The sequence below is a fragment of the Schistocerca serialis genome, chromosome 8 (assembly GCF_023864345.2).
Source record: "Schistocerca serialis cubense isolate TAMUIC-IGC-003099 chromosome 8, iqSchSeri2.2, whole genome shotgun sequence".
Lineage (NCBI taxonomy): Eukaryota > Metazoa > Arthropoda > Insecta > Orthoptera > Acrididae > Schistocerca > Schistocerca serialis.
The window spans coordinates 553,931,564-553,958,207 of NC_064645.1; the positions used below are offsets into that span (position 1 = coordinate 553,931,564).

At 40.7% G+C, this 26,644-nt stretch overlaps 1 pseudogene; it reads right to left on the reverse strand.

Moving 5' to 3' along the window:
• Window positions 1-207: 207 nt before the first annotated feature.
• LOC126417119 (prostaglandin reductase 1-like) lies at window positions 208-23,779 on the reverse strand (annotated as a pseudogene).
• Between the last annotated feature and the right edge of the window lie 2,865 nt (window positions 23,780-26,644).

Genomic DNA, 26,644 nt, shown 5'->3' on the forward strand with positions numbered 1-26,644 from the left:
TATTGAGGCGTCTTTGTGTAGGATAATAAACATGGGGAAACTGATATATTATAACAGATATTATTTTCATAAACATAAAAAATATTAAACATAATTACTAGCAGAATAATAGGGCCAAGCGATATAAGTTAGATTTCGTGTCCCGTTTATAAAGTGTTGTACGTCTTCGCCTGTGCTTGGACATACACTTCTGCTACACCAGGGTGTTCACAATTTGACAACAGCTTTCCCAAAGTTCTCGCCTCGCAGCATACCGATGAAGGCTTTGGGAGTGTTGACGAAGCCGTCGGTCACCGTCTCCCTGTACTTGAGTTTCCCCTCCCTCACCCACTGCGTCAGTGGGCTGATCCCCTCATCCCAGCGGTCGTGCCACCGGATATAGGAGCAGCCCTCAATGCGGAGTTGATTGGCAAGAAACGCGAACGGCAGGGTTACCAACTTTTGCGACTCAAGCTCGTTGTACTGGGAGATGCCGCCGATAACGGTGATGCGACCGCGGTAGCGCATGTGACTCATGACCTTGGTGCTCATGTCGCCCGCCACGTTGTCGAAGTACACGTCGACACCATCTATGGCAGCCTGCTTCAGGGCGGTGGACACGTCTGTCGTTTTGTAGTTAAACACGTGTGGAAGCCCAGGTCGTCTTTCAACCATTTCACCTGAGAATAAGAGATTTATATCATAGCAGTAAAAGATGCTAGTTGAAACTGTTTTCTAAGTTACTTACTTATCCCAGACTTAGATTAGCTGTGAAAAACAGTGAATTCTGTTCTGTAAGTTACAGAGTGCAGCAATCAATCGTCCTTTTTTTTAAAGATTTTATTTGTCAATTCCGGATTTCGGCTAGTGCCTAGCCATTATCAATGCTAAAACGTACAAGAAGTATGTGGTCAGGCGATACTAAAAAATGTTACAACTCATGGCATAACCTATATGCCTTTTACATTAGGTTACGTTCCACTATTTTCTAATCTCGATGCATGTCAATTCTCTGTTGCTCGGTTGCAGGTCACAGTTCTTTTAATACTGCTGTATAAAGAAGATAGGCTGTGTGGAGAACACAACGATACATAATATATAACATTTAGAGGAAACCTCACAACAGACTCCGCGTCCTGAAACTCCTGTCCAGCCAGACATGGGGCCTGTATCCTTCCACCACCATTCACACCTACAAATCGTTGATCAACCTCATCCTTTGTAGTGCCAGCATTTCTTGGATTTCGGCCCCTTCCAGATTCCATAACGCCCTCCAAATCCCTGAGCGCCATGCACTCCACCTCGCCTTCCGTATTCACCTTCCATCCCCCATGCGCATCATCTGCGATCTCATCCCCTTCCCCCACCTTCTCCTTCTCCTTTTCCTTGAACGTAGCCACACCTTGTATATTGCCCACCGACCAGAAGTCCCCACCCCCTGGTATCATCCTTCCTCTCCACCGGCAACCCGTTGCTGCACTTTTACTGTTGTGTCCACCCTCTCTCCATCTCCACACCCTCCCCCTCCTTCCCCAACGCAACTTCTAGCACATATCCCTCCTGGATGATGAACTTTGCCCTGACATCTATCCCTCCTACCAACTCTAACCGCACCTTCCTTCTTCCTCCTCCTCAGGACTCCCTCTCCCTCCCTTCTCTTGAGCGGCTGTCCCCTTCCTACACCCCCTCCCTCTCCCATGCTCCCCTTCAGGATCTCTGCACTCCCTCCTGCCTTGTCTTCCGTCTTCATCGCCTGCCGCACCTCTCTTGTCTCTTGGGACAGCCAGCACTGGAACGTTTCTTCCACTACTGTCCTAAGGCAATCCGAGCAAAGGAGAGTCTCGAGTCACCTGGAGGGCATTAAGGTCCTCAACCAGGGATGGAGTAGGGGATCTCCCCGGCTACTACTACGGCCGAGATTACTACTTGATCTGACTGCTTACAAGTAGTATTGTACCCTGGACCACCTTTCTAAAATTAAATTTACTGAGATTTTAGACCGCCATTCAGATTTTATTACTGTTTACACGGATGGGTCTAAACAGGGGGATTTTATGGGCTTCTCTGCTGTGTTTCTGGCAGAGTGGTTCTAGGAGCTACAGTCTGGAACCGCGCGATCGCTATGGTCGCAATTTCGAATCCTGCCTCGGGCTTGGATGTGTGTGATGTCCTTAGGTTAGTTAGGTTTAAGTAGTTCTAAGTTCTAGGGGACTGATGACCTCATAATGTAAGTCCCATAGTGCTCAGAGCCATTAGAACCATTTTTGCTGTGTTTCCCGATACTGTCCGTAGGATAGGGCTCCCAGAGAAGTTCTCAGTTTACTGTGCAGAACTGTTTGCCATTCTGAAAGCATTAGAGCATATGCGACGACATCATGGCAAGAAATTCATCATCTGCTCAGATTTCCAAACTGCTCTACACGCTCTTGAACACATGTACTCAGTAGATCAGATGGTGTAAGAAGTGCAGGACGCACACCTGCTCTTGCAAAAGCAGGGTAAGGATGTAATTTTCTGCTAGGTTCCAGGGCACATAGGGATTCCTGGAAACGAACTTCCAGACGCGGCTGCCGAGGTTGCTTGCTCCGTCCCACATCCTGCTCGTTGTTCCGCCCCCCTGCAGGCAATAACATCATTCGTGTCTTGGAAGGTCATGCGTTGGTGGGAGGCTCAGTGGCTGGAAGTGAGGGATAATAAGTTGCGAGCGGTGAAGGATTCTGTCCGACTGTGGCTTACCTCATTCTGACAACGACGAGCTGAGGAAGTAGCCCTTACACAGCTTCGAATAGGACAGTGTCCATTGACAATTCTGTTACCTCGTGAGGAGCCACCAACGTGTCAGACATGTGGGACACAGCTGTCGATACGACATATTTTAACTGTGTTTTATATGCGGGTTTGAGGGAAGATTTAAGTTTTCCACCAGACCTGCCCTCTCTTTTAACTAATAATGAGGCGAGTGTGGCTAGAGTTTTACGTTTTTGTGTGATGTCTGGACTTCTTCCCAAAATATTGGGATTGAGATCTTAATGTGGTGTAAAGTGGTTTGGTCACCCATTATTTGTAAGTGGTCACCCAGCCACAGTTAATTATTTTTATCTGTTTTGTACTGGTATTTTATATTTAGTTTTATCTACCTGTTTTGATGTGCTGTGTCCAATCTTGAAATTTGAGCATTTACAATTCTCTCAAAGATCAGCTCCGAATTGATACTTGTTTAACAGATCTTGGCTGCACTCGTCAACATTTGTTTTGGGAATGGGCGCTCATAACCTCGTTGTTGTGCGCCCTAAAACACTAATCATCATCATCATCATCATCATCATCATCATCATCATCATACACCTCCTGGCCCCCTATTTCTTTCATTCTAACCCCTCCCCTGCTGCACCTTCCTCTCCCCTCTTTTTCCATCACCTCAGGCCTCTTCTTTGTCAGGTGCCCCCTGACAGGTTTTTATTCTTTGTTGTATGTGCTTCATCTCTTAAAATGGATTTGAGGTGTCTTAGTTCTGGAATGTTTTAATGCTGTGGCCACCTTTTAACCTGTGTGTGTGTGTGTGTGTGACTTCAGTGTCTTTTACATTCTCTACAAATCGCCAACTGTGTTTTTTTAACTTTTTGTAGACTTTTTTAACTGTCCCCCCAATCACTGTATCCGTATCAGTGTATATTTTCCCTCCATTGTCTCCCCTTAGTCTCTTTTTATGTACCACATTTATCGCCTTTATATGTATAATTTTCTCCTTTTATAGCTTGCATGGGGGCTTAATTATTTATGAATGAAAATATTTTTTAGTAGCTGTTTGACCGATTACGCAAGTCTCGTAAACGGTTGGCCCTGACTAGTATTATTACGCTATCTGACTGCAACAAACAATGTAAGAAGATTTTCGTAAACACAGTTAATTAATTAAGTCCCCAGCAACTATAAAACCTACAAAATCCAAGCACAAATGTAACTGTTCTGTATGTGGGAGTGTGACTCAACGTCCACATCTGGCACGGTTCTTTTCCAACAAGACAAGAATTTTTTTAAATACCAACTATGCTGACGTGACAGAAGAAATTTAGAAAAACTGTAATTGCGTAAGAAAACCAGAATTCACTCTAATACAAGAACACAAGCCAGATGCTTTGTTGACTGAACCTGTAGTGACGCATTATTTCAGATACACAATTGATAAAGAACATTGTAAGTTTTACCTTCATTTATATTGACGAAATGCACACAATAACATCTGCTATCTCTCCCATCAAATAACTGCATAAAACATGGAACAACACTCTTTACTACAACATCTTACTCCAACTTCACGACAACCACGAGCTCTTAACACACACTGTCTTTAACGAGCTCTCAACAACCACTGACTGCCACGAACTCTCTACTAGCACTGACTGCTACGAACTCTCAACAAGCACTGTGGAGGCGGCTTAATAGTACTCTTTGGCGCAATCTCTGGCGCAGTGGCACAGTGTAGCCACCTTTCATATGCCCCTCCTCCACAGGCCAGAATTTAATGGTATTTTTGCCAGCATTGGTGGTGAAAATACCACCAAATTCGTCCACAAAAATACAGACCAAAATAAAAGATAATATTAATACCTAAATAACACATAATTAGTTAAAATTTTGGCTTTGCACTGACCTTTTGCTAACCTAATATATGAAATACAGTAAGCAATATAACTTCTTTTCATACATGTGACTTTACATAATAGTTTACACAATATACAAAAAATCAGTTTATACGAATGTTCACATAAAATGCTTTCAATGATTAGTTTATACAAAAAAAACACCAACAGGTAACATCTTTTCAGTAAAAGCAGTCTATCAGGTGCACCCAGCAATGTTGAGCAGGTGCAGACACCAACAAGTGACATTATTTCAGTAGAAGCAGTCCATCAGTGGCATCAGCAATGTTGATCAGGTGCACACAGCAACAGGGGACATCTTTTCAGTAGAAGCAGTCCATCAGTGGCACCCAGCAATGTTGAGTAGGTGCAGACACCAACAAGTGACATTAGTTCAGTAGAATCAGTTCATCAGAGGCACCCAGCCCAGCAATGTTGAGCAGGTGCAGACAGCAACAAGTGACATTATTTCAGTAGAAGCAGTCCATCAGAGGCACCCAGCAATGTTGAGTAGGTGCAGACAGCAAAAAGTCACCTCTCTCAGCAGAAGCAGTTCGATAAAATTCACTAGCACTGATCACACTGTTCATCAGAGTTTATGAGCAGAAATTAAACATGTCCTGCTGGCACCAATCATGTAGAAAAGGTACAAGTAACAGTCCATAATTTTTTTTTTTTTACAATCACTGATCACACAGTTCATCAGCAGAAATTAAACACGACCAAATGTCACACATCATGTTGAAAAGTGCAGGTAACAGTTCAGAATATTTATCTTCACTAATCAGACAGTTCAGGCATGAACAATAGTTTGAATGCACATACAAATGCTTTTACAGTAACATACAAATCATAACAAACACACAAATGATATCAGATAATTGTCCTATTAACTATTACAATACACAAATACCAGTAAACCTATAATATTTATGGGTGTCAGTGCAAGCCACTACAAACAAATAAAATAATATTTTGAGATAGGTGGTTAGGATTAGTAAAGGAAAACACACAGAACACACTCACTCATCTCTCATCCACATTAAGTACTACTGTGTAACTGAATAGTGTTAATTGTGTAAATGAAATTCTGTCTAAATCTGATGTTCATCATGTGTATCAAGTAGTACTGGCAGCAATGTATAACAGTCAATAATAGTTAGTCAACGTCATAGTCATCATGTCAAGACCAATGTTTGCCAAGCCAGATCAAAATGTACTGTTGCTGAACAACTGTCAGTGAGCCAAGATATGCAAATTACTTCCTCTCTTCAAAAAAAAGTATATACTGCTTAGTTATTTAACAAAGTGTGTGTATAGACTATCTTCCTCCTATTTTAGTGTTCTAGTCTGGTATCTTCATCCTCCTTGTTCCATAAGACCAACAACAAAAATATGCTCCTCACTTACTTTACCTCTTATCCACCAAAACTCCAATAATCATCAGCATCACATAATCTCAATACGTCACTAATACCTCTTCAATACGTCTTATCATCAATCTCATTTACCTTACCTCTTGTCCACAAAAACTCCAATAATCATCAACTTCATATAATCTCTATACCTCAATAATACGTCGATAAATATAAACCTCAGCACCAATATCATTTCACTTCCATAACAACTCTTTCCTCTAGTCAGTCTCCTCGAACAAGTACAGACAAAATCCTAGTGCAACTTCAATTCAGCATCCCATAGAATCCGAAGACACAGTGTCCACACACAACCTCTGTGTAATCCATCTGACCCAAATTTTCTACTCATTATAAATTATAAGATACATTTTGGTTCCTTGTCCATCATTAAATAAAAGAAATGCATACCTGACCTCTAACAGACTTAGTTCGAATAACTCTCAGTAATTAAGTACGATTACGGAGTGTGAATGATCATAATATTTCACAGCGTGTACACCACTTCAAGAATTATGGCAGAAGCAAACATGTGGAGTATTTCTTGTGTCAAGTGTCACTTCCTATTTCAATTGCTCACGAAAAATGCAGTGTAATAATTGTCAATGGTCTAAACCTAGTAATGGTATGTCATGTCGTTAGCTTCCTTCCTATTAGCATAAAGTTATACAGTTTCCATAAAACCTCAGCTCATGTGACTTCTATAAAGTTTCAAGTACTAATGTCGTTCGTCGAATTATAGCAGTTCATTTTCTTATCTTAAAAATATAACGCACTGAGCGTAAGCAAAACAAGCAATAGCGAGTAAATATACCAGTAGAGAACAGAATGTCAAAAAGTGGATGCAGCACAATCCTTACAACGAGGCTCTGCCAAGCGAACAATCTATAATTAATACCACAGTGTAACCTAAACTCTATGTTCGTACACTGTACATCAGCATTGCTATATTCTAAATTGAAGAGTAGTTATGACAACAAAACAGAAATGTATAAATATACAGTATATACGCATAGCAGCAAACAGGCCATTAGCATCATATCACCATAAGCAAATAAATGTTCATATGTCATCTTAATAAGTAAACATGAAGGCGCAAGCAGATAAATCACAAAGTATAACCTACATACATAATCACAGTCAGCACAATTAATCAGATGACAATTATAATTTAAATAAATAAGCACAGCAGGTACATAATAGAAAAATATAACATCAGTGAAAAAGCAGTGCAGCCAAGCGATGCATAATATACACAAGTTACAACCCAGTTCATTAATAATCATTGTCAAATTCAGTTAATGTACGCAAGCACGTCGCTACACACGTAAATTCATAGAACATGAAATTAGCACAAAGTATGAATCACGTAATCGCGAGCAGCAAATTACGTCTAAAGTACGTGCCTAAGCGGAAATATGTTACCTGAAAAATGAACTCAATAGTTACCTTTTTAGTTTATTAGTTTCTTCTTGGAAATTACATTCTTCCTGAAAATTTCTCGATAGCAAGTCGTCTTAACGTCGGACACGCACAGAATTTATCTGAAGTTCTTAAATATTTTATACAACCGTATCCTGAAAAATACTGAATGTTAATAACACAATTCAACAAGTTCTTATAGCTTTATACAGAATTTAGTCGGAGAAATTAGACTGTGTATTTGTTTATGTCTGTCAGTGCATTCGCACTGAGCGCTCGATCAGCTGTAGGCGCGTGACGTAGGAAGCAATTGTTCGCGGTCAACGACTGCTTTGTGCGGCGCGCAGACTTGACTGTTGCTTTGAGTATGTGCCGCCGCCAAAACACAGCGCGGTATCCTTGTACTCTCCGCATGTTTACATCTAGCTGTTGGTTTCTCAAAAGTATGTCATTCCACAAAAATTTTGACGTTTGATATATGATGTACTCCCTTAGAGCGTCGTGATTTAAGAGTTTCTACTTCAACAGTGTTGTCATGTATAATTTTGCGAATTCTATATGGGCCGTTGTAAAGCAGAAAAAATTTGCGACATAAGCCTTTTCCTTTGTGAGACAAACGATGAGACTTAATTAACACTTTTTGACCAACTGACAAGATTTTTGAACGACCAGGACGCTTAGCTGATTTCTCTCTTCTAGCAGCGGCAGATGCAATATTTCGTAGAGCCAGGTTGACAACTTCAGAATGCCGCAGTTTCCGTGTAGGCGGAAAAGGAACGATTTCAGAAATGTGATTTGTCGGTGCTTTGTTTTTTAATATCAATATAGGCGGTAAAGAAGTTGAATCATTAGAGAGTTCATTCAGAATGTTTTGAAAAATATGAAGATACTGATCCCAAGTTCTGTGATTCTGATGACAATAAAGTCGACACAATTTATTGATTTCCTTCATCCATCTCTCTGAAGCGTTAGATTGAGGGTGAAAAAGTGAAATGAAAATTGGTTTAATTTTACGACGCTGAAGAGTACGAAGCCAAATTTTAGAACGAAACTGTGATCCATTATCTGATATAACCTTATCAACATGACCAACTTCTTTAAGAAAATATTTGATGAAAGCGTTAGATACTGAACGAGCTGTTGCTTTGCGTAAAGGTGTAAAACACACATATTTTGACTTCAGTTCCACTGCTACGAAAATGTACGCAAAACCATTAGTAGAACGAACCACTGGACCGAACAAATCAACTGCAGCCATCTCCTTTAATTTCGCTGGAATGATAGGAAACAACGGTGCTCTGTGAGAAACTGTTGGCGGCTTAGCCTTTTGACATAATTTGCATTTGGCCAGAACAGATCGAATACGTTTTTCCATATTACTGAAATAACAATTTTCTCGTAATTTGTGAAAGCATTTTCTGGGACCAAAGTGTGCATAACTGAAATGCGTATACCAAATCAGCTTATTAACCCACTCATCAGGAATACAAACTAACCAAACGGAGTTGTCGACCGATTTTCGTTTAAAAAGGAATGTCATTGCGAACTGAATAGCATCTAGTTTCTCTGGATCAGGAAGAATACCTTCTGTAGCAATAATGTGACCGAGAAATTTCACCTGAGAACGACCGAATTCAGATTTTTCCAAGTTCTCTGTAATACCAACTCTTGCAAAGATACGTAATAATGAATCCAAAATTTTGTTATGCTCACTCCAAGAACGTTTAGCAATAAGAATGTCGTCAACATATGAAGTAATATTGTCACGAAGATAAACAGGTAAAATTTCATTTAAGCTAAGAATGAATGCTGCTGAAGTTACAGTAGCTCCACATGGTAATTTCCGAAATCACTTTTGGGTAAAACAGTCATATCCGGTTATTGTTTACTTACTAGATAGATTTATAGTCGAAGAGTTGTTTTGACAGACGCAAAGAATAGTAAAAGAGTAGGCAGCGGTACAGAAAACTAAAAGGGAAATAGCACCACTACAGCTCGGGGCCCTATGCTCGCTACGGCACATATTCACTTAGAGTAGTGAATCCCCTGAGGACCTTAATAGCCGCACATAATTTCCAGTTTGTGACTTTGTGGCACATCTGGCGGAAGTGCGTACGTAAATTGATCTAGCCATGAACATGGATGTATGTCATTCTTAAGGTTGCGGAACATCTTAAATTTCCGAACAGTCAAAAAGTGTTTATAGTCGAAGTTTTCGCCTCGTGGCGACAAAGACCTACCGCGTCTGTCCCAGTCCGAATGTCGACTATTGTTAAATTCACGCGCCTGGCGCTCTCTTGTAGCATCCCGTAAATGAAACAAATTACTTTCTTCAAACCCTTCTGCTAAACTAACACTTGTCAATTTATCTGAGATATCCACTCTTTCCGATGAGTCACTTAATTGTTCTTTCTGTTTATTTACGTCTTCTGTAAATGTCGCGACTCGGGTTTCGGTGTTGTCACATTTAGTAGTTAACTGTTCACACTGTTGCGTTAAGTTATTTATTCTGTCATTTGGTACGGATTCCTCGATTCTTTCTATTATTTCTTCTTTATCGTGTGCACGTTGTAAATTTAATACTGAAAATTTCTGTACTATCACGCGATCTCTTTCCTCCTGTTCTCTATCCTGTTCCTTTTGTCTAATCTCGACTGCAATTAATCTATTATTGTTAGAATTCAAAATCGGTTGCGCCTCCTCTCTGATTTCTTTCTTTAATTCACCTTTCATATTTTTGAAACATGTCCCTATTCGTGAGTCTAGCTGTGTTTCCATTGTTCCCATATCAGTTTCTAATTCAGATCGTAACTGTGATCCCACTGCTTTCGTCTCAGTTTTGATTGTTCCTATTTCTGTTTCAATTGTTCCTATCTTTGAGCATAACCGTGTTGTCATTGCTTCCATCTCTGTTTTTAATTCAGATCCTAACCGAGTTTCCATTGTTCCCATATCAGTTTTTAATTCAGCCCGTAAAGTTCCCATCTCAGTTTTAATTGTTCCCATCTCAGTTTTAATTGTTCCCATCTCAGTTTTAATTGTTCGCATCTGTGATCCCAGTGAGTCTAACTTTGTTCCCATATCAGTTTTTAATTCAGATTGAAAATTTAATAGTACACTCATCAACTGCTCCATATTAAATTGTTCAGAATTCTTTTCGCCCCTAACATCTCCCGCAAAACTAACTTCCTTCGTCACAGCTGTAAGGCTATCTGTGTTCGATACTATTTCAGAATCTTCTGTCGTTAATCTCAGATTCTCTGAATTTTCCGATTGAGAAAAATTTTGAAATGGTTCCGGACTGTCTTCCCGACTTATTAAATTATTTTCAACTCCATTATTCATCATACAGTTGTCCTGTGTTGGCGAGTTCGCCATGTCAACAATTTCGTTCTCACTATTCATCATTTTTGTCTTTTTCATCGATCGCGTAATCATTTACAAAATATACGAAAGATTCGTCACTGTACGAAAATTACACACCGTGACTCTTTATCTCCAACAACACTATTCAAATGCAATGACTCCCTCAAACACGATCAATCGAACAATTGAAATAATTGCACTAATTTGTCAAACGCGTATACAAGGCAATAAAAATTAAATTTTGAAAAATACCATTAGAAGAATGCCAATTACGAAATCTACACATGCAAAATAGACTACAATTACTAACTACAAATTACTACAACAATACTACAGTCTACAATTTTCACAGTCAGAAAAATTCCAAGGGACGATCCGAAGCAGCGGTCGCCACGTGCATGGGGGCTTAATTATTTATGATTGAAAATATTTTTTAGTAGCTGTTTGACCGATTACGCAAGTCTCGTAAACGGTTGGCCCTGACTAGTATTATTACGCTATCTGACTGCAACAAACAATGTAAGAAGATTTTCGTAAACACAGTTAATTAATTAAGTCCCCAGCAACTATAAAACCTACAAAATCCAAGCACAAATGTAACTGTTCTGTATGTGGGAGTGTGACTCAACGTCCACATCTGGCACGGTTCTTTTCCAACAAGACAAGAATTTTTTTAAATACCAACTATGCTGACGTGACAGAAGAAATTTAGAAAAACTGTAATTGCGTAAGAAAACCAGAATTCACTCTAATACAAGAACACAAGCCAGATGCTTTGTTGACTGAACCTGTAGTGACGCATTATTTCAGATACACAATTGATAAAGAACATTGTAAGTTTTACCTTCATTTATATTGACGAAATGCACACAATAACATCTGCTATCTCTCCCATCAAATAACTGCATAAAACATGGAACAACACCTTACTACAACATCTTACTCCAACTTCACGACAACCACGAGCTCTTAACACACACTGTCTTCAACGAGCTCTCAACAACCACTGACTGCCACGAACTCTCTACTAGCACTGACTGCTACGAACTCTCAACAAGCACTGTGGAGGCGGCTTAATAGTACTCTTTGGCGCAATCTCTGGCGCAGTGGCACAGTGTAGCCACCTTTCAAGCTGTCATGTCATTCAGCTGAAGAGCGGCGGATTGTGCCGCTGCTAGCCCTCCCCTGCCCATGTGGGGCAGGGGAATTGAATGAAAATAAATGAAAAAAAGGAACTACTTCATTACCCCTGGGACAAGCCACCCCTGGATCCAATCTTATACTGTTTCCTAGCACCAAGTTTTTAAACAATACCCAGAACAGTGCATTTTTCATAACAGCTTGATCGTTAATGAGGTTGCTGCTGACATTCTTGGATGACAAAAGATCTCCAGCTCTTCTAGGAGATCAAGGGACCTGACCTTCTGGCATTTATGCAGCAACCTCACATTAGATGTCGAACTCAGCACATTATGAGTCATCATAAGTAAATGAGCAGCCATTCAATATTTCTGTGTGACATCTTTTCCGTCCAATATGATGTGGTCCCCAAACCTAATTTCCAGTCTCCTTCCTGATTGGCCAACATAACAGGCCCTGCAGTCGCTAGGAAACAGTATAAGGTTTGACCCAGGGGGAACGAAGTAGCTCCTTTTTTTCTTCCTTTATTGAATTTAGATTCCCCATCTGGGGGCAGGCTCACAGAAACTTAATGCGCCGCTCTACAGTCGATAGAATAGTTAAGAAACATAATGAGAAGATGACAAACAATATGTAAGGCCAATAAAACAGTGACTTTGTTAAAAACAGTAAAATGGCGAAAAGTTGCGGAAGTTGAAATAGAAAAAGATGGGGTTGACAATTATAATGAAGATACACAGCAAGTACACAGTCACTATAAAAAAACATGGCGACAGTATGGTTTCAGTTCGTAACACTTTAAAAAGGGGGTACACAGCACTAAACAGTCAAACACTGCACCATAGATTAGAGATGTACACACCATAGCCTAAAGCAGATGGAGAGAGAGAGAGAGAGAGAGAGAGAGAGAGAGAGAGAGAGAGAGAGAGAGAGAGAGAGATAGAGAGATAGATAGAGAGATAGATAGAGAGATATATATATATATATATATATATATATAGAGAGAGAGAGAGAGAGATAGAGATATAGAGATATAGAGATATAGAGATATAGAGATATAGAGATATAGAGATATAGAGATATAGAGATATAGAGATATAGAGATATAGAGATATAGAGATATAGAGATATAGAGATATAGAGATATAGAGATAGAGAGAGAGATAGAGAGAGAGAGAGAACCCGGACAGAAGAGGAGAAAAAGGGTGGGGAAAGCAAAAAGGTGGGGAGCCGTCGGAGAGGACACAGAAAAAGGGGGGTAACAGAGTGGACGTGAGAAAAGGAATGGGGAAGACAGTGGAGGGTAAACAAAAAGGATTTGGGGGGAGGAGAGAATGGAGTGGGAAGGTGGAGAGAAAACTGGATGGAGGAGGGGGATGGAGCCAGAGAAGGACAGAGGGAGGGAGGAGAAGGTGACGATCAAGGTTGATAGGAGGGATAAATGGAGGGAGTGAGGGTATCATCCGGGAGGTGGAGTTGATGGAAGCCACCTCAGGAATGGAGATGAAGGGTGTAAAGGTGGAGGGTAGGAGTGAAGGCACCTCGGTGGGCAACGTTGGAGACGAGAAGAGCAACCAAGGGATGAGGAGGACCAAATCGATGGGAGGTCTAGAGGATGTGGATATGTAGTAGGGAAAAGGAGCAGGTGGGGGAAAGGAATAGGGTCATAAAGGATCTGCATGGGGGACAGACAGTGAGGCAGGGTGCATGGCATTCGAGGATCTGGAGGGACTTATAGAATGTGGGAGAGGGGGGCAGATGTCCAGGCAAGACTAGCATAACAGAGGATGGGATGGATTACGGATTTGTAGGTGTGGAATATGGTGGAGGAGTTCAACACCTGTGTCCAGCCAGGGAGGAGTTTAAGAAGACAGAGACAGTTGTTGGCTTTGGATTGGATAGGGTGGAGATGAGGGATCCAGTTCGGGTGACGGTCAATGGTGAGTCAGAGGTAGCTGAAGGTGTGGGAAATGCGGACAGGACGGGTGCAGATGACAAGGGAAACATCAAGGAACCAGAAGGAACGAGTCGTACGACCTATGATGATGGATTTTCAGGAGTCACTGGTTACACCATTTGGCAAAGTAGCTCCTGCTGTCTTGCCAATATGTAGCAGCCATTAACATAATGCTGTAAGAGTATGACGGTTATAACAATGAACCTACAGAGCTCTCTCCATGGTACGTCAGTTTAGATGCGTGTACATTGTTATAACAGCAATTCAGTTTATTGGTTTTATTGTACTTATAATTATAATCTGTTTTAAATGACACAGAGACTAGTACTCTCAACATCTTTAACGTAATGCCAAGTCACGCCAACCATCCATCTTGCTGACATTTAGTGCCATCTACGAACTATTCAGTAAATAAGAGTAACAGCATACCTGTCATGATGTTTAAATAAAGAGAAAAATAACCAAAAGATAAAATCATTTAAATCAGATCAATTGTAGCATGTACCCCCTTGTGTCTTGTAAATAAATTAAAAAAAAAGGTTTTACCCCTCTTGCGTTACATATGTGTTTAAAGAATAAAAAGACTGACTCATAAGGACTGAACTTGGAAATTTTCATATATTTTCTATGTTTACTGCCAAATGTGGAACAAAGTCGGACAGCGATGTAAAGAATTTTACTTACGTTTTTTTAATGTAACTGCCATGCAAATTTGAAGCTTGTTTACTTTCCTTTGAATGTTATATATTACGTAGTTGATATAGAGGGTGCCATGCAACCAAACGTTGTGTTCTCCACACAGTCTATACAGTAGTATTCAAAGAACTGTGACCTGCGCCAGAAGAACAGACAACTGACATGCATCGAGACTAGAAAATAGTGGTATGTAATCTAATGTAAAAGCCATGTAGGTTATGCCACGAGTTGTAACATTTTCTAGTATCGCCTGGACATGCACTTCTTGTACTTTTTAGCATTATAATGACTAGGAACGAGCCGTAATCCGGATTTGCCAAATAAAACCTGAAAAAAAGGAAAGAAAAAAAGACGACTGATTGCTGTGGTCTATAATTTGTATATCATATCACAGTCGCTGAGTGCGCCCAACTTTCCTAATGGAAGGTAACCTAATTAATTCTGTTCTTGGCGCAAAAAACACTTCCTTATAGAACGATAGTTACAGCACATAAATTACCTGCAGCAAAATACTATTGTTGGATCTCAACAAACGCAAATATTGTCCTCTGAGAGTAAAGTGGGGAACCTAGAACCTCAATCCTCATTCAATCTTCCTCATCAAAAATTTTGGCATGCCGAAATATTCACACCCTTTTAACAAAGAACATTATAATTCCTTGTTTCCAGTCTCGCTTTGTATATATCTTTATACTCAGCATCTCCATCTCACAGCCATTGTCTGTATATTTCGCTTTTCCATTGACTCCTTTTTCTCCTACTGATTTACAATATATCCCCCTACCGTTGTCTCCACTTACACTGTCTACTTTTGTCTTTCTTTCTCACTGTCATTGTCTCCACCATTCCTCAGCAACTCTGGGGACCCAATCTAGTTTTTTGCCTATAAACACTAGTTAAATATTTCGGTCTAAAATATGCCCTCCGCTATACCTACTTGTAAAAAGTTCCCAGATCTTGGAGAGTGCAGACATTGCAAGCCACCAAGTCTATGTAAGGTCTCCACTCATTCATATTATTAATTCCCACGGCTTCTGTCTCCTACCATGTCTCTTTCTCTTTTATTGTCACTGTTTTTCTTCTGCCCATCAATATCTCCTCTCTCTCCTTCCTTTCCTACTCCTACTGTCTTCGTCCATCTCTCTTTCTCTTTCAATACTACTTTCTCTCTCCCACTATCAGTGTCTCCTCTCTCTTTCTCTCTTCCTGTCACTGTCACCTCTCTCTTCTCCTGCCACCATCTTTATGCTATTCTCTTTCAGCACAAAGAAAGTGAGAACATGTTCCCATGTGAAAATTTGCGATGAGGAAAGCAGAATGAAGACTGACTTAGATGGTTCCCCACTTTTCTGTGAGAGTCTTTAACAGAGGAACATACTCACCTTTTTTGTTCTCCGAGAGCAGTAGTTTTTCTCTGTTTCCCTACTTTTTCTTGCTAAAGTAGTGTGTGCTACTTACATAAAACAAATTATACAGAGCAGCACAGTTTTGACAGTTTATTTACACCTTTGGACAGATTTATCCACTTTGACACACATATCAACAACAAATAAGTAACATTAAAATAAGGTTAACACACAATCGTTTGCTTTTCATTTTTTTCTGGATGTTTTGGTCATCGATAGCAAGTTAGCGAAAACGCTTGACTTATGATTTGTATCTTAAAAGAGTAAAAAATTTATTAGAAATATATTGCTAAATTTGCAGCCCTTTCCGTTTTACATAATTTTTGGCAATAATTTTAAGTTCTTTTCGAGTATTTTAAGACCCTTCTTACGCAACTTTTTGACTCTACACTCCCAATTTGGGCATACAGTTTTATTCGTGAAAAAATGCTAACTAAAAACATAGTTTGTCTACCTCAGAACCGTTGCGATGACTCTAGAACCCTTGCCATGTGTTCACTATGTCACTTAAAACTACACTCACGCTCAGACCGGGTATTAAGTGGATGTTTAAAGTGTACAGGTGTGGTAAATTTGAATATCTGAAGTTCGGTAAAGGATAATAAACCGAAAAATTTCGAGTTTCCATGTTGCCTGAGAATATCATCTTAAGATAACATGGTAAGAATTTCGAATATTTACAGTGAATAGAAATTATAGAAGTGTCCACCTGCACAATTGGTAATTTTGCACCCAAAATTGATAGTTTTTCAGGGGTTTTTCAAGAACTGTACATGAACAAATGGTGCTTTTATAAGCCACTTAAGGTCCATCCTAGACCACACCTAGACGACGCCAGCCTGGACTGGAGGAAGTATATGAATGATACTTAAATTTTGACCATTTATTTAGGTTCTTTACATTATACCCCATCTTCCTATATGTGTGCAAACGCTCGCTAGGCGAAGGGCTATCAAAAACTCTTGATTCCTTATCTCTGTGATCAATAGAAACCGAGAAATGACCCCTAAGAAATCTGATTTTCGCTACACACTGTTACCATGCACTGTCGTGCACAGAGCGATAAATTGAAACCTTATTTTTGTATTGTTCTGTACGAGTTTGGTAGAAAAATTTCAAACTTAAGGTTGAAAAACAAAACGTGATATTTGTTGAAATATGCCCGTAAAAAATATGCATTTTGTTCGTTTTTCAACCTTAAAACAGATTTATTTTAAAATTTGTAATATTAATTTGAAATGTGATTATTTGGCATATTTTTGGTTTTCCCCACTCTACACCCAGCTCTATGTCTAGGAATGGTAGATGTGTCACATGTGAGCCAAGTTTGGTTGAAAATACTTCTAGCGTTCGAGAGTTGTGTTTTACATGCCATCTCTATCTGTCACAAACCCTAACGGTGGGGGTTAAAGGTAGTCAGATATGACACCAATTAGCGTAGCCAAGCCCTACCTAGAAAGCTGTGGATTCGATGGTAATATAGTTTGTTTATGACTCAGGAGTCACCAGTCATTTCAAAGATTCTTATTGAAACGATTCACACCATTAGAATAACCTTTGAGAATTTGAATTACGTATTGACTGGGAAGGTTCTCCAGTCCTATAAAATAAAAAGATCTTCAACACCATCGGTGTGTCATTATGATGCAATCAGACGTTGGTTGTCATGTAGGTTTGTTCATTGTCTTCTCTGAACAGTGACGTTCGCCACTTACCACATACTTCTGTCCCTGCCTACAGATAAGGCTCATAACTCTGTAAGACGTCGACCAAGTGCCCAAACGCACCTAGTTTTTGTTTTTTGCACCCCATTGCTCACACATTTGAGATTAGCATTCCTTCTTGTTTCGTATTTCTGCAGCTCGTTGTAGTCAGTAACAAGAAGTTGAGCTGCGAAATATGCACAAAGAAGTAATGGCGGTTTCCGATTATTTTAATTTCAACATTTTAAACATGGCTGAAACAGCAACTGTTGAAATTCCTCACGATAAAGGGTGACAGCCAAAACAGTTGCAGGATAAAAATTTTTATTAAAATTCTTGACCAAGGTTACGGTATATATAAATATACCTTCATCAGAAGAAAAAAAATCTAAAATTGCATCATGCAATGGAGATTAATAAAACAATTGTGCCAAAGGCGTCGTCAAAAATTAAGACACCAGACTGGTGCTAAACTGTTCGTATTGACCCTGTGCCTATAGTCATGTTGTACAAATGGAAATGTCTTAATTTTTGACGACGCCTTTGGCACAATTGTTTTATTAATCTGCATTGCATGATGTAAATTTAGATTTTTTCTTCTGATGAAGGTATATTTATATATAACGAAACCTTGGTTAAGAATTTTAATAAAAAATTTTATCCTGCAACTGTTTTGGCTGTCATCCTTTATCGTGAAGATTATTTAAATGTTTGTCACTTTCGATTTTAAATTCGTCTGGCTGCAGTTTTCACATATGTTGGAAAGGAAAGCGCAACCCACAGACATTGTACCGTCAACAACGCCCACACTATCGCCAAATGGTGCACTGCCCAACTACTCCCTGACTCTCTTGTCCGCTTATACACTGTATGTTCCTCAACTGTCCAATCCCCCAGAGACATCCTTGCCGGCTCTCGACTTCCTGGGGGTGGGGAGTGTGATGGATGCTTACAGTAGGAAGTTTTACCCGCCCTAATGAACACATCTGTTTGTAGGCAGGTTGAACAAAATATAACTACATACCTTAGATTCAGATCCGGCGAAGCCGATGACAGTACACCCCTTGATGAGCGCTATCTGCCCCACTATGCTGCCGACAGCTCCTGCAGCGCCGCTTACCACGACCACCTCTCCAGCCTTGAGCTGGCAGACCTCCATCAGTGGGAAGTAGGCACTGATTCCAGGCATACCCAGCATTCCCAGGGACAGGGATAACGGCAAGTCCCCCAGGTCTGGCACCAGCATGGGGGGCGACATGACATCAGGTGGCGGAACTTCGGGCCCAACATAAGCCACTGTGCGGTCGCGCCACCCCCAGTCGGCCACCACATGCCGCCCCACTGGGAAACCTGCAGCCCGGCTCTCCACGATGCGTGCCACCTGTGGGCAGACCTCAGTGTTACGCCACCACGGTCTTACTGTAACACAAAGCAAAAACACAAACGGCACCACAAAAGTGCAGTACATCAGGACCCACTTCAGCCACTGTGTGACACTGCCATGCCAATTTCTCACTCTTCACAAGAGAACTTATAACAAAAGGAGCTATATTTACAATTCCTACGACTTTTGATGACAAACTTAAGAAATAACATGCTTGAAGGTTCTCCCAAATTGTAATTCCTTCCATCCTGTAATGCCTTCAATGGGAGCAAGCCATGTACTACCACAAATTCATGGTCAAGTGTTTCCCGAAGGAGCCTGGTCTCACTGTCCCTGTTTCCCTGACCCATATACCAATACTCGCAACAGTAATTATTGTCACAGTCCTACAGGTGATGACATAATAAAATTAACTGTTATAGCCACTCATGCAGACTACTGAAAGTCCCCACACATTCCTTAGTCATCGATCAGGACATCCATACCTTCTATTTGAAAGGAAACCTAGCTTAACTGTATGTATTTTACCGCAATGTAAGAGCCACGTATTTACTGTTTATTAACTTAAGTTTAAGCTTAAGTTTAAGCTCCATCTTTGCTAATATCAACTGGTGCAACAATTATGCAATATACTTTCCTCCAACTTGTACTCCCCAGGCACCAAGTAAATCCAACTCACTACCAGATAATCCATCCTCTTATCCCGTTGCCGGGTGGAGTGGCCATGCGATTCTAGGCGCTACAGTCTTGAACCGAGCGACCGCTAAGGTCGCGGGTTCGAATCCCGCCTCGAGTATGGATGTGTGTGATGTCCTTAAGTTAGTTAGGTTTAATTAGTTCTAAGTTCTACGTGACTGATGACGTCAGAAGTTAAGTCGCATAGTGCTGGGAGCCATTTGAACCAATTTTTCTTATTCCTTTACAACTATAAACACACTGGCAATGAACACCCTGCAGTATGAGATGGAATTGGCGATGATTATCCCAAGAAACAACTTCATTTGGCCACAACAATTGTTTCACCAACATGCCCAATAAGTTACCCTAATTTTCTATTATCACGCCTTCACTGAAATTTAAGCCACAAAATATATCCATTTTTAAGCTTGAGGAGACAGGTGCAATCTTCCTCGCTAATACAGTTTATTATGAAACAGTTTATGGCTTATTAAACCATCATATGATAACAACTGCTTTTCTGCCTTAAATAAGAAACTATTCTACCATGAGGTGAGAAAATAATTGGTTAATAAAGTATAATATTCGTACATACAACTGCCTATCCTAAGTAGACCAGTCCTACTTCAAAAAGTATCATTGATACTGACCTCAATATCTTTAGCTTCTGCTAAATAGCCCCAGTTTATTACTTTCCTCACAGGTCACCTCATTTTTCTCTGCCGTAGCTACAAGAAAAGTAACTCCACCCCTGATATGAAGTAAGCATCCCAAAAACTCCTTGGATGTATAAATGCACTTACTTCGTATCCAGCTGGAACTGATTGTGTGCGGATTGTTAGAGAGGGTGGGTCACAAACTACGCACCAAAATACCCAATGCCCCAATGCCTCCCAACCTAATCCAATAATTATAGCTGTTACAACTGCAATGGCTACTGGAAGCATAACCACACCTAGGTCTCCCAAAGGGAAGACATTGTGTCAATTTCTGAGATCCTGAAGACATAATCAGCGTTAAGAAAAGAAAAGCACACAGCAACCAGTCGCAGTCTCTTTAGTTTTTATTACTCTTGCATATCTAGATTTCGGATATAAATAACCATCTTCGGTGCATTTGAGTTACAATCCCAGAAACTCGCGGCAGTACCTGTCGCCATATGATCTTCTTGTTGTGTAGGCTGAACGAAACTGAAGCCTCAGTTTTCTCTACGATTGTTCAGTGTTAGCATCATTCGATAGACGCGTTCTTCCCAAGCCTTGATCAGTGCGTCTGGAGTAATTGTCGCAATAACTGCTTCAGTCCTATTTCTTAAGTTTGGCATGTCAGCTGGTAGCGAAGGCACGTACACGTGATCCTTTATCAACCATCAAAGGTAAAAATGCCATGGAGTCAGATCGGGTAACATGGAGACCATGCGAAACAAGATATGTCATCTGGTCCCTTGCGACCAGTTCAGCAGTCAGGTACAACATAGTGTAACCAATCACATACTGTGGTATGCCTGTGGGACAGTATACCACCTTACTGCCAAATAAAGTTCTGGGGTTTATCTTCGTCCCATTGAGGAAAGAGCCGTAGTTCTAGCACGTCAAGATAAAGAAACAGCAAATACGCATGATTGACCCAAAAAATCCCATAAAGTTTCTGTCAGGACATGGCACAAAAGACATTCAATTTATGGGGGTTGCAACTGTACCATCTCGTGCAGATTTGCTGTTCCCCAGTTGTGCACATCATGTGTGTTCGCACGTCCACTTAGGTGAAAAGTCGATTCGGCAATGAAGATATCAAGATCCAGAAAATTATCATAGTCATGGAGCAATACATATTTTACTAGGTTGACTGGTAAACCGTAGACTGCATCCTTGAGAGACTGCAGCAACTGGAAACAATAGCGACGTGGCTAAGTGTTTCCTTAAAAGTCTCCACACAGACGTGACTTGAACTACCAGTTTACGAAGAGGCTTCCGGACTAATTTCTGGGAGATAGGCGTGAAAGTCGGTCATTTGTTCAACACGTTTTTCAGTCACTTTTAGTCCTCCCATACTTTTTCCTTTGGAAAAACAACCGGTGTCTTCAAAATGAACACAGGGATGTTATCATCGCTTGGAGGATTACAATGGAACTCAACACGGAATGCATGTTGCGCTGTAATAACAGATACACTCCGTGGAAACTAAAACACGAAAAGCCGTCTACTAGTCATCTTTGCTACTAGCGCTTTCTAACGGAAGACACGGGAAATAGTGTTTGGGCATATGCGGATATACAAATAAATCTGTTTGAGTTGCTCTTTCATTTGATGCATTACTTATAATTGTAAGTTGAATGAAACAAATGCTATAGAGCATTAAACCGACGACGATCATTTTGAAATACGGTACTCCGTATTTTTGTTACTTCTCTTATCATAAAGTAAAGGATACCGTGAGGCATCCTGGCAGCTATCAGCCATTGCCTTACAGGAGAAACGTAAATGACGGAAAAGTAACGTAAAAAAGACATGAATATTACAGGCTATTTGTTCCCTAAGCATTACAATATTTTTTTTCGGAAATTCTGTATACGCTATTCAAGGAATTAATTAGAAATTTATAACTACAGTCGTAGCGAACATGGCAGGTGCTAGCTACTCGACAGTCAATAGCGATCGACCAAATGAACGATCAGTTCGTGTCTTGGAGAAATGTAAGAATATGCAGTCTAATGCTGACAATATAATTTGTTTTGCAATAGAAATTGGAGAGTAGAAGCCTGCTTTTTTGCGTTTGTAGGTTTAGAAGAAGCCTATAACAATGTTGATTTGAACGCTGTCACTGGAAGCTTGAAGTTTGAGGGGGTGAAATACAGTGACTGAAGGGTCACTTACAACTTGTATCGAAATCAGCTGCAATTATAACATTCGAAGAATGTAAACGAGACACAGTAATTTAGCAATAGAGGGACACAGCATCATAGCCTATCCCTCGTCATATTTAATCCGTACATTGATCAAGAAATAAATGATATTAAGGATAAGTTTGAAAAGCGAATTAAAGTTCCAGAAGGCGATGTAATAACACTAAGGTTTACTAACGACATTGCAATTCTCTCAGAAACTCAAAGGACTTGTAGGTCACTTGAATTGAATGGATATTATCTTCAAAATGGGTTGTAATTGAATATCAAGACAAATAAAACAAGGGTGATGGAGTATCGTTGAATTATATCAGATGATACTGAGGGAATTATATCATGAAATGAGATGCTAAAGGTAATGCTCACACTGTTATGCATTGGTGTGACTACAGCAACGATAAATTGAATGTTCATACAGATCACACATATTATCTTACTTGTATTTCTATAATTGGTTAAGAAACATAGCAGAAACAGTGGGACAGAATCATTTCTGATAGTATAATATTCTCTGCGTATAACTGCACAAAGCAGACCGCTTAAACAGGGGACCCATGGTGTGCTGAGCAAATGATTCTCACACACGTCTCTTGTGGCACCCAGTGCTAACATAAACTGATAGCGTTTCGAAAGGCAACAAACAGACAAGTGCTGGACGGCGATCATCTATTGTTGTGGAAGCCTAGAGGCGTCAATAAGTTGAAACGCAATGCGGTAGCAGTACCTGGCGTCACTTTCCGTATCTTCCAGTTTCCGCACGAAACTTTGGTGACGTCAATGAGGTGACGTCACTGTGGTTGCATATGGATGCCAATACTGAGACACAGGTTACCCGTCTGCTTCAGATTAGGAAAGGAAGCAAAGCAGAGATACTTTACCTGGGCCCCGATCATGGTGTCTCCCACTTTCTGTCCGTATTTGTCCCCGCTTCCTAGAATCCTCTGGAAGGGATCAACGCTGAAGTAGACAGCCTCGGTCAGGATCTGTCCATCCTTGAGGGGTGGCAGGTCCTCCTCCTCGATGCGAAAGTCCTCAGGTCGAGGCTCTCCCTTGAAATATCGAACGAGTACGATTTTGCGTGCCTTCACCATGGTCGCTGACGTTGATCTGGCGACTCGTACGTGCCCGCTTTTGTAATATTAGCGCCGAGGGCTTATCGAGTTGGTACCGACATCTCTCTTATCTCTCACCGACAAGGATAGTGCCGTGTGTAAGCGATATTGAGCGTTACTTGGATTTTTTTCATCATTGATTGATTCGTGCCTATAGAAAATGAAAATGGGATTTGTCTGTCAGATGTGCAGTTGATCTACCTGGGTTTTGATTCTAATGGTGTGCCCGTTCACGTACCTCCTTCCGTTTAATAAACAGCCAGCACCAATCCTACAAGCACCGACACTCAAATGGGAACGTAGAAAGTAGAAGTTGGAGGATTTCATCTACATCTACATTTATACTCCGCAAGCCACCCAACGGTGTCTGGCGGAGGGCACTTTACGTGCCACTGTCATTACCTCCCTTTCCTGTTCCAGTCGCGTATGGTCCGCGGGAAGAACGACTGTCTGAAAGCCTCCGTGCGCGCTCTAATCTCTCTAATTTTACATTCGTGATCTCCTCGGGAGGTATAAGTAGGGGGAAGCAATATATTCGATACCTTATCCAGAAACGCACCCTCTCGAAACCTGGCGAGCAAGCTACACCGCGATGCAGAGCGCCTCTCTTGCAGAGTCTGCCACTTGAGTTTATTAAACATCTCCGTAACGCTATCACGGTTACCAAATAACCCTGTGACGAAACGCGCCGCTCTTCTTTGGATCTTCTCTATCTCCTCCGTCAAACCGATGTGGTACGGATCCCACACTGATGAGCAATACTTAAGTATAGGTCGAACGAGTGTTTTGTAAGCCACCTCCTTTGTTGATGGACTATATTTTCTAACCACTCACCCAATGAATCTCAACCTGGTACCCGCCTTACCAACAATTAATTTTATATGATCATTCCACTTCAAATCGTTCCGCACGCATACGCATACTCCCAGATATTTTACAGAAGTATCTGCTACCAGTGTTTGTTCCGCTATCATATAATCATACAATAAAGGATCCTTCTTTCTATTTATTCGCAATACATTACATTTGTCTATGTTAAGGGTCAGTTGCCACTCCCTGCACCAAGTGCCTATCCGCTGCAGATCTTCCTACATTTCGCTACGATTTTCTAATGCTGCAACTTCTCTGTATACTACAGCATCATCCGCGAAAAGCCGCATTGAACTTCCGACACTATCTACTAGGTCATTTATATATATTGTGAAAAGCAATGGTCCCATAACACTCCCCTGTGGCACGCCAGAGGTTACTTTAACGTCTGTAGACGTCTCTCCATTGATAACAACATGCTGTGTACTGTTTGCTAAAAACTCTTCAATCCAGCCACACAGCTGGTCTGATATTCCGTAGGCTCTTACTTTGTTTATCAGGCGACAGTGCGGAACTGTATCGAACGCCTTCCGGAAGTCAAGAAAAATAGCATCTACCTGGCAGCCTGTATCTAATATTTTCTGGGTCTCATGAACAAATAAAGCGAGCAGGGTCTCACACGATCGCTGTTTCCGGAATCCATGTTGATTCCTACATAGTAGATTCTGGGTTTCCAAAAACGACATGATACTCGAGCAAAAAACATGTTCTAAAATTCTACAACATATCGACGTCAGAGATATATGTCTATAGTTTTGCGCATCTGCTCGACGACCCTTCTTGAAGACTGGGACTACCTGTGCTCTTTTCTAATCATTTGGAACCCTCCGTTCCTCTAGAGACTTGCGGTACACGGCTGTTAGAAGGGGGGTAAGTTCTTTCGCGTACTCTGTGTAGAATCGAATTGGTATCCCGTCAGCATTTTAGCATTTTTAAGCAACAAAAAATTAGTAATCTGCTCGTGCATCGATATATAGTCCTAACCAAAAGAATAAGCCACCGAAAGTTGGAATCAAGGTATTAAATTTTTAGCAGCGACGATTCCGAATTTGTATCTCCATTAACTCACTCAGACGACTATCGTAATGTGAAAGGATGCTACCTGAAATATTTGCAAGGAAAATGAGTCGAGGAATTTAATAGGCAACAATTGATAGACATAGAAGAAGTTCAAAGAAGGGCAGCTCATTTTGTATTATCGAGAAATAGTGAAGGGACTGCCACGTATATAATACGCGAATTAGGGTGTGACTCATGCAAATAAAGGCGTTTTTCACCGAGCCAGGATGATCTTGTGAAATTTCAATCATCAACTTCGCCGTCAGAGTGCCAAAATGTGTTCCCGCGCTTGCTATTCGGGATTAGAACGGTAGAGAAATGACTCGAAGGTGGTTCTACGAACCCTCTCCCAGACACTTAATTGTGAACTGCACAATAATCGTGTGAATGTAAATCCGGAATAGTTAAGATGCTCTTCCTGCTTGAGTTGTGCTTCGACTATTGCTGAGGGAAAGTTATTTGTTGTTCTTGTATCAATAAATGACTTTGATTCAAGTTTCTTTAATTCACGTTTGTTCGAAATAAATATCCGTCTTTTTTATTGTCTCTAAGTTTCAGCATACAACAACACAAACTGCAATAGCACTGTTGCAATATTGAATGCACGCCCATCTGTTACGACTGAATCCCAACTTCTGGTCACCCCTTGGTAATGTGTACTGTACAGGAGTTAAGGGGACAATACGTTAGTTAAAAGAGCACCTGTTAGTCCAAGATGGAAACTGACAGCAAACCTTTGGTTCGGTAGTGCGACACATGCCAGAGGAATAAAACTCACATGGATATTGTTGGACAACTTCACCACAGGAATGTTGTAAACACTGCCACTCTGGCCAAAAGTTCTCCCAATGCATGTGCTACACTTAAGGGTGTAGCCAAAACATTCTTTCATGATGGATCGCGCAATTTGCCGTA